The sequence below is a fragment of the Trachypithecus francoisi genome, unplaced genomic scaffold (genome assembly GCF_009764315.1).
Source record: "Trachypithecus francoisi isolate TF-2019V2 unplaced genomic scaffold, Tfra_2.0 Lachesis_group17, whole genome shotgun sequence".
Taxonomy (NCBI): Eukaryota; Metazoa; Chordata; class Mammalia; order Primates; family Cercopithecidae; genus Trachypithecus; species Trachypithecus francoisi.
The window spans coordinates 42,450,652-42,462,268 of NW_022681462.1; the positions used below are offsets into that span (position 1 = coordinate 42,450,652).

General features: G+C 45.1%; 1 long non-coding RNA gene across 1 annotated transcript in view; it reads left to right on the forward strand.

Moving 5' to 3' along the window:
• LOC117062216 overlaps positions 1-9,727 on the forward strand; it is a 65,363-nt gene extending 55,636 nt beyond the window's left edge. Inside the window, exon 2 of the long non-coding RNA XR_004428260.1 lies at positions 9,416-9,727. This is a non-coding gene — a long non-coding RNA (uncharacterized LOC117062216). The remainder of the gene's footprint in view (positions 1-9,415) is intronic.
• The last annotated feature ends 1,890 nt before the right edge of the window (positions 9,728-11,617 follow it).

Below are 11,617 nucleotides of genomic sequence, written 5' to 3' on the forward strand. Positions count from 1 at the left end.
AGTTCAGCTTGACCAGAAGCAATGCCGACCTTTCACTGAGAATCTTTTAAACTGACCCCAAATGTCCCTATTCTTCTCAATGATTTAAAATGTCCTGTGCTAACTCTTCTATCAGTCAATATATGTTTTTCAGTGTTCTTACTTAGTGGTGTTATTTGCTTTTAGTTCTTTTCTCTGTTTATTTGCTGGTTTATGTTTTATGAAGAAATCCACTTTCAGAAGAAATAATGACTTATTTTCTGTGGGTGTTTCCTTTCTTCACTACTTTAAGAATTTTAAGTATAAATAAATTGTGAGAATACATATGTGTGTAAGGAGTGTGGGGAAGAGTTAACTAATTTTTAAATTGAAATGAGGGAAATACTGGACTGACTCTACTGGTGTTTTTCAGAGTGTTCCTCAATTTAACAAAGCAAAGCACTGAGTTGTATTTCTTTCTAATATAGATGTTTAAAAACATCTTCTAAATGTAAGTAGCAAGGACTAATGCTCAAAGTATTGTCTGAAAAATCTAGAAATATCTGCATGCTGTTATGAACAATTCTGTCTCTTTATGGAGAGTTGTTTAGGCTTTTTAGAAACTCATTAATTTGATTGTAAGCGCCTCACTGTTATCAGGAAAAGAAGCTTTAGAAAATGGTTTCAGAATGTGTCATTTTCTCCTTGTTTTAATCTGAGACAGTGTGTGGGCATGCTGGTATTTTAAAAGGCTAAAAATGTTGTACATATTGCTGTGTCTTCAAATATGAGGGAAGATTACAAACAGAAGTTTTCTTCAAGCCTCTGTCTGAAATTCTGCTTTTCTTCTCAGTAGTAATTCTTAAATTTTTACGGAGGGATCTTTCATTCTTTTTTTTCATTTTCAATTGGTTGTTGTAATTCAGCAAAACAAATGTTTTAAAAGCCAAGTCAGCTTTCTATCATTTTGATCTTAATATTTAATGGTTTATAAAATAAAACCCTGTGTTTTAATTTTAACTGGTTTCATTTTTTTTTATGAAATGATTTGCGGTATTAGACTGTCATTTGGTTTCAATATTAATATATAACATGAACTACGTGGGTGTCACTTATTTTCAGTAGTAAATAACTGCTTAACTGATTACTTTACTTTAACATAGTTCTACTGTTCTTCTGGAGCCTCGTGATCTGCATCTTCAGACAATATTTGGTGTGTGTTTTTGCAAAATAGCATTTACATACTGTGTCATTAAAAACAGGTTTCATGGTGTCATGGTGGTCGGAATCAGGGAATGTCGTGTAGTTGGTTTCAAAATCCATCAGTAGGTTAATCATTAATTATTCTTTTTCCAGGAAAAAACTGATGAGGTTGTTTCAGAATTTGAATTTACTAGAGTTCCTTTTTTTTGCATTTAAAAAACAGTTTGCATTTTAACCTTAAAGTGGGTTAATTTGGTAAGAAAAGTTATCTTTTCTGTTTGTATTGTGGCTTGTTCATTTTCTCATAAACTGTATTTGGTAGCTAAAATGTTGAAAGCAGTTTGGGAACAAAATGTCTGCTCAAACCATGACAAAATTGGCCACAATTTGCCGATTGGGCTGATAACAAAAGCCAGCAACACAAAATAGGTAGAAAAACAGTTTGTTCGGTGATGTGAGACCACTGAAGCTCTTTTTTGCATGTTTTTTTTTTTTTCATTCTGATGCTTATGTTGTGATGGAAATACATGAAGTCTCTGCTTACCATAGTTTCTGATTAACTATTTCATCTGCGGATTTCTTTTACAACTTCAGAAAACAAGCTGCCCACCGGCCATCTGAGAAAAATTTGGAATAAGAGCCAGCTCTGCACTTAAACCTTTTGTTTTCTCCAGACTCCACTTGGTTGTAGATGTCCCAAAGCTCATATTTTGATCGTTTAAAGCAGCATTTAAATTCCATTTTCCCCACCACCCCAATCTTCAACATTGAATTGTATGGCTGTTACTACACTTTTGCAAGTGTCAAACAAAAATTTGAGTTTGCAGTTTAAAAGAAAAGTTCTCTTCCTGGACATATAGTTGACAAAAATGTCAACAGCTAAAAGTACATATTGGCTCTCATATTATCTTCACAGACTGTAAGCAACTATTAATGTTTTACATGAGACAATACATTTTTTTTCAAACGATAGAACGAGATAACAGCCTCCTCTCTCTTGCCTCTGCTGTTGTAACTTCTCATACCTTGTGTTGCCTCTGTGTGTGTGATGGTGTTATTTTTTTTTTTTTAGTCTTAAAAATCAGATACTCCAGGACAATAATTAGGATGAGGTTTATGTTTCTACTTATCTAATCTTTGTTTTCACAAATAAATACAAATAACTCAAACTGAAACTTGATGGCTTTGGTGATAATATAATAGCAGCCACGGGGAAATTTTCTTCATTTTAATGTTCTTTCACAACCCACATTCAGTTTCGGTAGGAAAATTATTAACCTTTTCAACAGCATGCTGAAATATGGGTTCACAATAGACTCCTGAGTATGATTTGCAGGTTTTGGTTCTATTTTGAGATTTCGGTGTACAGTTTTTCTCTTTTTTTCTCTTTCTTTCGTTCGTTCATTCTCTCATACCAATTGCTTTCTTTGACACCAATCACAATGACTTAAAATCCTTCACTTGATATCTTTTTAATGTGTGCACATTATATAGTGTTTGCATTTATTTTTTATTATGAGAAGGGAGAATTCCTATTTCCTTCTCTCCTACTGATTGGTTCTATGGAAGAGGACATATTCTTTATTCTCACTGTTTTTCTCCACTCTAATCCTCATGTGGAAGTTTTGAGTCCTCCAGCCCCATTTAAAAAAATCCAGCTGAGCCACATTTTCCCGAGGGCACCTGGCTCCATGTCAGGCATCAGATCTGACTCCTGTCTGCCTCCAGTGGCCTCATGTCTGTGTCCATCACCAAAGCAAGTCCCCTGGTTTGGGCTTGCTGTCCTGAAGGTCTGCACAGCCTCAGGCTTCCATGGGAGGCCTAGGTGACGGTGTCTCCATAGCTGACTGCTGCTGGGGCTGCAGGTCTGGAAGGGCTATTGGAGGGAGGTGATCATGATCTTGTTACTGTGGCTACTTCACCTGAAACACACACGAGGGCAGGACCTGGGGCCAGAGAGGCCGGTGAGTAGGAGGATCTCGGATAACAGTTTCTGTTTTAGGCGTCCCCTTCTCCAAGTCTGGCTGGGACAGCCACACCTGCAGGGAGGGCCCTGATGGGGGTCGTGGTCCTGCCCCACATCTGGCAAGCCTGTGCCTCATGTATTCACAGTCATCTTTTTTGTTTGATCCCCATCTATCCTAAGTCCCCACCCCCACTCAGTGCCCTACCCTACCTGTTCCCACCATCCCTGCAAAGTTGAATATGGAAACTGAGAAACACATATTTTATCTGTAACAAATGTGGACATTTCCAGTATTGTAGCCTGGGGTTTTTTTTTTCTTCTTCTTCTGCTTCTCATACTTCCTGTATGAGGTTAGTTTTTTTTTTTTTTAATGATAAACAAACTATTTTTTTTTCAACTTTCTTGGGAGGCCTGGGTGTCTAGTGCCTCCTGCCTGCGTTGTTGTGAGCCTTTTGCTGGTGCTGTCTACCTGGGCACAGATGTCGGTGTGAGCAGAGCCTGAAAGTGGGAGTGGGGGATGTGGTGTTTTGCACCCACCTCTCCTCCCCAGGGTTGCAGTGAGGAGGGTTGAGCTGGTGAAAACATTTCTGTTCTATTTGAAAGAGACTGCAGTAGAATTCATGGCTAAGTGTTCTTGCAGGCAAAAGGAACTGAAGGATGGAAGGCAAGGGGGATGGGGCAGGGGTGGAGCATGGCTAGAAGAGATGTTTGATGTTTAGGGAGAGATCACTGGTGCAGATTGAATATCCCACAGCAACATGTGGAACAGGAGATTAAGGGATGAAGCATGCGAACATTTCTCCCCAGGTCACCCCAAAAATGTGTTGAAATTCTGGATGGCTTCTGAGCTGCTTGCTCTTTCCGCCCCTGGTCGAGATCTCAGGAGAGAGCGTCCAGCAAGTAGCTTGGGTACAGTTGACTAAGTGTGAACATCAGTAGCCAGCCACATGGCCAACCCGCAGTCACCCATGGCCCTGCATACAAGAATGTCACTAGGAGCAGATATGACTTGCCACCTGCGGTTGTGTGTATCTGAATCACCTGGGGGCTGTGACAGACACATCCCTAGGACCCAGCCCCAGGGCTTCCTTCTTAGAATATCTGAGCTCTTGAGGCCGGAGAATTTGCATTTCTAACAGCTCTCAGGTAAGGAGATGCTGCCTGTGCAGAGACTCCCATTGAGAACCACAGCCTAGAGCCAGGGTGGTTGAAATACCTGAAAACCATGTCTACTGGAGTCTGCAAATTGTCTCCACTTTTTTCCTAATGTCCCTTTGTGTGCCCTACCACAAACTTAGAATCCACACCAGCCTCTCAGAAGGCCTTTTGCATTTCTCAGTAACTGAACAGCAAGGTTACCTGTCATCTTGACGTTTTACCGTGTCCATCAGACTATAAAGTGGCTGAAATGTTTTTGAGGTTTGGTTCTTTGAAAAATGGGTTTTATTTTACAGACAGTGAAAGGGTGAATCTGTAGTGTATGGTATGACTAGACTGGGAAACAATCTACCAAAGACCGACCCTTGGATTGCTGCCCCTTGACAATTTCCACCTTTACTATAAACTAAGGGAGCTGTCAGAGGTTCTTCCCTATACAGAGCACTCTTGACAGAATTGACACCATCTTAGAAAAAGACTCCATCTTACGTGTCAAAAGGCATCATGCCAACAGGGAACAGATGACCACCTAATCAATAAAGACCACACCCAACCGAATAGGGACATCACCAGCTCTTTTCTACTATCAGTCCTTGCCAGAGGTCTCGGGGCTATAAGAAGAGCAGGATTTCACCAGCTTGGGATGGTCGTGTTAACAGAGCCTTGCTCTGTTGTTGTCGTGATCAGCACCCAGCATCTGTTGCCAAAGACTCTGCCCACATCAAAGACTCTTGATGTCTGTCCGGAACAGGCCAGGGCACTCTCATCCACATTGCTCTCGTTGGATTGGCTCATTAACCCTTTCTTCTATCCCCTTCTGACTCTTTCTTTTTTCAAAGCCACATTTATGCTCTTTTATCCCCTTTCTCTGGATGTTAAATGTTACTGTTTCATGTGGAATGTTTAATATAGCATTTATATATTGATTAAATTAAGGACACTGCTGTGTATGGTTTGCAATATTGACTGACTTGCAGAGTGGCTTGAGCCTGAGTACTCACAGCTCTGATTACCAACTAAACAGGACACACTAAGGAGAATCACTTCCTTGGGAGCTCCATGTAACTTGTGGCTTTTGTGATTGAAATAGCATCAGTAAAAGTCTGACCCTGTGGAAAGACACAAATGTGCATGGACCTGGCTATGTCTGACTTTGTGCTGCTCAGGACACTCTGCACCCAAAAGTGAGCGAGCCTGGAAGACCTCAGGGGGTCAGATGTTTGAAGGGGCTGCTGAGTGTCCTGGCAGGCAGCAGAGCCTCACCATCAGTTCGCTGCATGGAAGGCTGTGTGCCTCTATTTCCCTGCTAGTTTTTGAATTCCCTTGAGCTCCGGTCCTTCCTAGGTAAGAGAGATGATCCCAATAGCACCAACTTGAGAGGGCTGGGGAGTTGTTTGAAGGAAAGTTTGGCTGGGGAGCCGTAGCTGGCCTGTGGTACGTGTTCGGTAAATGGTGGCCAGGAGGACCCGGGTGTGTGTCCTGGGACTGACACACTCTGCTGACGGGGGTATTGAAAGTCCCCACTCAAAGACACAGAATCTTCCTGACCAAGTGTAGGTCGGTAATGATGCGTGGAGCACTTTGCAGAAACTGCTTCTCAGGGGAGGTCCCCTTGAAAAGGTGCTAAGACTGCTCAGAGATACGTGGCTGGAGCTCTAGACGCGGGAGCCTCTGTCAGAGACAAGGGCCGGGGGACTCAAGTACTGCTGCCTGGCTCCCCTGCCCTGACAGCTCTAGCAGCACACGAGTCTGATTTATACAAAGAACCCATCTTATATCTCCCTAAAATTAGTCTATGATAAGCAATATACATTTCCTGAGTGTGCGGTCTAGGTTTTAACATTCTGAAAAATAAAAACAGTGGACTCCTGAGAGCCGAACAGTTTGGCAGTTACTGAGCAGGCTCCATCCTCCTTGGCAATTCTTTTGAAATCTCAAAAAATTGGCTTCCTATAGTGTTAGAATCTGACGTGAGTCAAGATGGACAGGGTGTGAGTTCCTCACTCGTCCCTTTTCTATGCATTGAGGAAGACCTCGGTGCTGCCAATGGGGCAGAGCGAGCTCCAGTGTGTTTTTGCGTGCGGCTGACTGGAAGCTCTGGCTTGGGCTCTCAGCAGTGAGGTATTGGCAGTTCCTTGGATGTCACAGCAAATCGAAGCTTGTGGTCTTCACTTCCTCCTGCCTTGAGACTTACTGCGCAGAAAGTAGAGACTTGAATGGTTCAACTTCAAGGGCAAAACAGCCTGCCTTGGAGGTGGGACTGGGGGTGGGCATCTGTGCCACTGCTTCTCTCCCCTTGTCAGTTTACCATGCCAGCAGCCTTCTGTCTGATTGTCATCAGGAACAGAAAGAGCATGATTTGGGAGCTAGCTGGAGAGCTTCCTGAAGGTTGCCTGAGCTGCATTTTGGGCCCCCGAGGAGGGCTTCTATTCAGGGTGATGTGTGTGAACCTGAGGCCATCTCTCAGATCTGGGGGGGAAGTGAGGTTGTGTACCTACAGTGGGGAGACCTACCTGGGGGCTCCTCAATATTAGACACCTGCAGGAACAGCAGGTCAGCCAAGCCAAGAGTAAGAGTGGTCCTGTCTGTGACTAGAAGCTTCTTCAGGGCTGCCTCACCACTGGGGTGGCACTGGTGGTCTCCACCCACTCCCAGTGTACACTGGCATCTAGGAAGCCATGTGTGATCGGCTCTGAATTAGGGGCAAAACTTTTAGTTCTCAGATGAAGTGTCGTAGGTTTCTTCAGTGATAACTAGACAGCCAGGCCAACGCAGAGCTGATTCATCCTTGCAAAACCTCCCAGACAAGCCAGCTCAGGCCTTGCAGTGGAGAACTGGAATTCAGAGTCTTCTCAGCTTTGGCCAGAAGCCAAAGATAGGAGAGGTAGGAGAGACCCAGGTCCCGGTCCCTGCTGTGTCCTACCCAGAGTGACCTTGGGAAGGTTGCCAACTTCCTTTTTCGGTGAGCTTTGCTTTCTTTACCTGCCAAGTAAAGAGTTGGTTTGATGATCCTTAAGGGTGGCCACCTCTCACTCTGTGACTTTGGCCCAAGGTCCACATGGTTGGGTGTTCCATACTGTAGCCCTCCTGGGCTATTACATTTTGGTTTTTTATCACACTCAGAAGTGGGGGTAACTGGTGAGGGGCACGGGTTGGTAAACCACCTCTCTATTTCAGTGATGAAACTAAAGAAACCAGGTTTCCCCTTCCACCCCTACCGGCCACTGATGCATTACTTAGTTCCTGTTTCTCTTTGCCCACCCAGGAAGGCATTGTGTATGAAATCCTGGGCCCAGATGCTGGACTTTAAGCCACGTTAGAAAATGCTAGCTCATAGGACTCAAAACGGGAAGCTGGCTTTCCCAACAGATTCATCTGGGCAGTTCTCCTCCCAGAATGTGTAGGGATCACGGGGCCAGGTTCTTCAAGACTCAGGAAGCTCGATTTTTCACTGTCACTAGCCAATTAAGGAAAAAACAAATAAGACTGTAGGAGTTTGTATGGATCCATTAACTCACTTGTACAAGACATTGGGAAAGATGCCGGGGTGGGGGGAGGAACAATACAGTTTCAAAAGATAAATAGAGACTGTCACAATCGCCACATGTCCTGGCAGCCAGGGCTACCGGCTCAGGAGAAGCTTTATTCCCTGGCTTGCAGTGCTGCAAGAGACCCTGGGAGGAGGAGAGCTCTGCCAGGCCCTGCGGGCTGGGCAACCCGCCTTCAGCCACATTTCCTAACACCACTCAGCAGAACCATGCCAGCAAAGGCCAGTGTACAAAAAAAAAAATACGGTGTGCCAAAAAAAAAAAAAAAAGTTATGCTCATATATGTTCGGAAGTGCACAATAATTTAAACAGCTTTCTTATTTCTTAACTTCTCTGGGTCTTTTGTGTACTGCTGTATCTTGTGAATGAGTCTCAAGAGGAAGGATGAAGCTTTTCCAAAATCACATCCCCTCATCTCATTTTACAGAAAAATTTGTGCCTAATATTAACCAAAGGAAATGGGGAGCGTCAGGGCCAGTGGGTTTTCATGGTGAACTGAGGGTTGCATCTTGGACAGGTTGTATGTGGAAGGGACGGCAGGGTTCCCAAGGAAGCTTTGCACGGTCATGGGTAGAGCTATCCCTTCTTCATCCATAGTGAATATGGCTGGAAATAGCGGGTAGTCTTGGATTTGACCTCCCTCCCATGAAGTGCTGTCTCCGGTTCGCTCCTGGAAAAACTGCTTTCTCCCCAAAGTGTGTCTGAGCAGCAGATTTAAGCATGAAGTTGGTTTTGTGGGGCTACAGTATGGACTTTAGGAAGATGGTGCCATCTGTATTTCTGATTCTGCCGTCCCTCTGTCTGTCTTTGGAAGTATCCTTTCACGTGTTTGGAAGACCGAGAATGATTTTCTGCAAACAATGAGCCAGACCACGCTGGTCTCAAGCAGCAGAGCAGTCATTAACAGAATCCCAGTCTTTCTAGAGCTGCTCTCAGTCCTGTGCTGTCCTCAGGGACTTTGCTTGGTCAGGGGCCCCACTTCTTATCTACCCTTCCCTCTACCTCACCGAGGCTGCTTGGCCCAGGTTTATCGTGATTATTCCATGTACCTGGGAGGCCATGTCTCCCGGGGAGGCTCAGGACCTCATTGGGCTGGAATTCCACGGGGATCTCTCATTGGGTCTCTTTGGGCCCTTGGAGAGGGGAGTGGAGGGCACCACCTGGGCAAACACCTGTGCCATCCTGTAAGCCCTTGTGTGACTCTTCATCCAAGTCAATGGGGGCATGTAGGGGAAGAGCCTCAGGGTCCATCAGGAGTCAGACTCTGACCAGGAAGTCAGAACTGAGTCAACTTTTCAATAAACACATAGGCTGGCCCCAAACAAAGCAGCAGGCTTTTGGGAACATCTGTCTTTTCAGTCTCTTCTGAATTCTGTTTGTGTGGATACCCCATGTCCTGCACCACTGTTGCCGCCAGCAATGTTTGTTGCTTGTGAATATTTGAATAGATGCTGATAAATTTGATTCTCTGGCTTATTGTGGCATTCATGATATGTCTTTCCCTTTTCAGTCTCCATGTACTAGAGCAACTGTCAGTGTGGTTGGCAGTGACCTGTGTTTTTCATGCATGTTTTTGTTTCAGAATAACTGGGAGATGAAACAGGAAGCTCTATGACACACTTGATCGAATATGACAGACACCGAAAATCAGGACTCAGCCCCCTCCAGCACCTCTACCTGTTGCCCGCTGATCACAGATGGGATGCAGCTGAAAGATTCCCTGGGGCCTGGTTCTGACCGCCCGCTGTGGACTCTGAGGCCTCTGCATTTGCGGGTGGTCTGCCTGTGATATTTTGATCATGGTCTGATCTGGTCGGTTTCCCATTTGTCTGGCCAGTCTCTGTGTGTCTTAATCCCTTGTCCTTCATTAAAAGCAAAACTAAAGAAAACAGAATTGTTTGCTTATTAGCTATCTTTAAGCACTGATTGAAAGGTGTTTGAGGGAACCCTGGCATTACCACACAGTTCATCTGACATCTTTCAATGTGTGTTGGGCTTGACTCTCTCATAACTCAGCCACGCTTGCCTTGCTGCTTCTTATATCTCTCCAGATTGCTGTAGAGTCAGTGTGGGCAGACTGACATTTGAGAGAAACGTTGAGCTTCATTTGGAAACCTCTTTTCACACCCACCCGGATCGTGGCCTATAAACTGTGACCCCAAGATCTCCATTAACCTTGGACTTTCCACTAGAGACATCTACCATTTCTGCTGCCTCCCTCCCCTCACACATCAGTTACTGCTTCACTTATTCATCCCATAAGGATTTCTTGGGGGCCTGCTGTGTGCTGGGTTCTGGAGACAAAACAGTAGGTGGGACCAACTCAGCCCCAGTCACCACCCAGCACCTCTAGCCAAGTCTGAGTGGGCTCTGCTGAAGAAGTGTTGGGCGCACTGCACAGTTCATCATGGTAGATGGCTCCGTCCCATTTCACTTAGATGCCCCGATTTCCTAAATGCTCTCTTGAACTCTGACACTCTGGGACTGGCACCTGAACAGTCTATACAACGGTGAAATATCGAAGCCTTCCTTCTGTGTAATCCCACTATCTTCCCCAACCTCAAGCAGGACAATTTGACCCCCTCCTGAGGACATGGCCAAAGAGGCCATTAGTAGGAGCCTTCCAGAACTTTCTGGCAATCTTCACTTTTTTTTTTTTTTTTTTGAGACGGAGTCTCGCTCTGTCACCCAAGTTGGAGTGCAGTGGCCGGATCTCAGCTCACTGCAAGCTCCGCCTCCCGGGTTCACACCATTCTCCTGCCTCAGCCTCCCGAGTAGCTGGGACTACAGGCGCCTGCCACCTCGCCCGGCTAGTTTTTTGTACTTTAGAGACGGGGTTTCGCCGTGTTAGCCAGGATGGTCTCGATCTCCTTACCTTGTGATCCGCCCGCCTCGGCCTCCCAAAGTGCTGGGATTACAGGCTTGAGCCACCACACCCGGCCAATCTTCACTTTTAAGCTTAGAAACATCCAAGAATAATTTTAAATGACCATGTTTACTGTTTTGTACTTGTTGGAATAGTTTACCAATAGACCATGATGATGACCACAAAAGCCACTACGTGCATGCAGTGTTCATTGCAATGCATATCTAGGTCTCAGCCCAAATGTCCCCTTCTCAGGGAGAATTCCCTGGGCACCATGTCCTGAGGGAACCCTCCTTCCTCCCCACCGTTTCTCTCTATCTTGTGATTTTATTTTATTTTTTTCATAGACTTACCATTATCAGCACTTATTCTGAATGTTCAATTATTATCTGTCTGTCTCTCACTCCACTCCCAAAATTCTGCTCTAGAAAGGCAGATTGTGGTCTGTCTTTATTTCCCAGTCTGTCCCCAGCGTTTGAGATCTGAGCCTCATCAACAACTGTGTGCTGACTGGGTTCATCCTCTCATTACTTCTCAGGCACACTGAGATGCTGAGGAGCCCAGTGCTCTGACCATGTTTGGCAGATAAGGAAACTGATCTGAGTCTGATGAATGGCCTCACTAGGGTGAGGACCCAGGCTTTCCTCTGGGACATCATCCAGCAGAAAAGGTGATCGTGAACTCTCTACTGTCTGGATAGTCAGGTTCTCATCAGAAACCAAACTTTGCCTTGCTGATAAACTTCCTAAAGTTCACGTTATTTGCCCCCATCCTGGAAGATAAGGACCACTGTGTTGTGGAGGGAATTAGCCTCAGCTGGGTGTCTCTGGATGCTACTTTCCCCAGAAGAACACTAAGAAGAGCAGATGAGATGAATACAAATGTTCCAGCTTGCCCTGAGATTCTGCTGGTTCTACC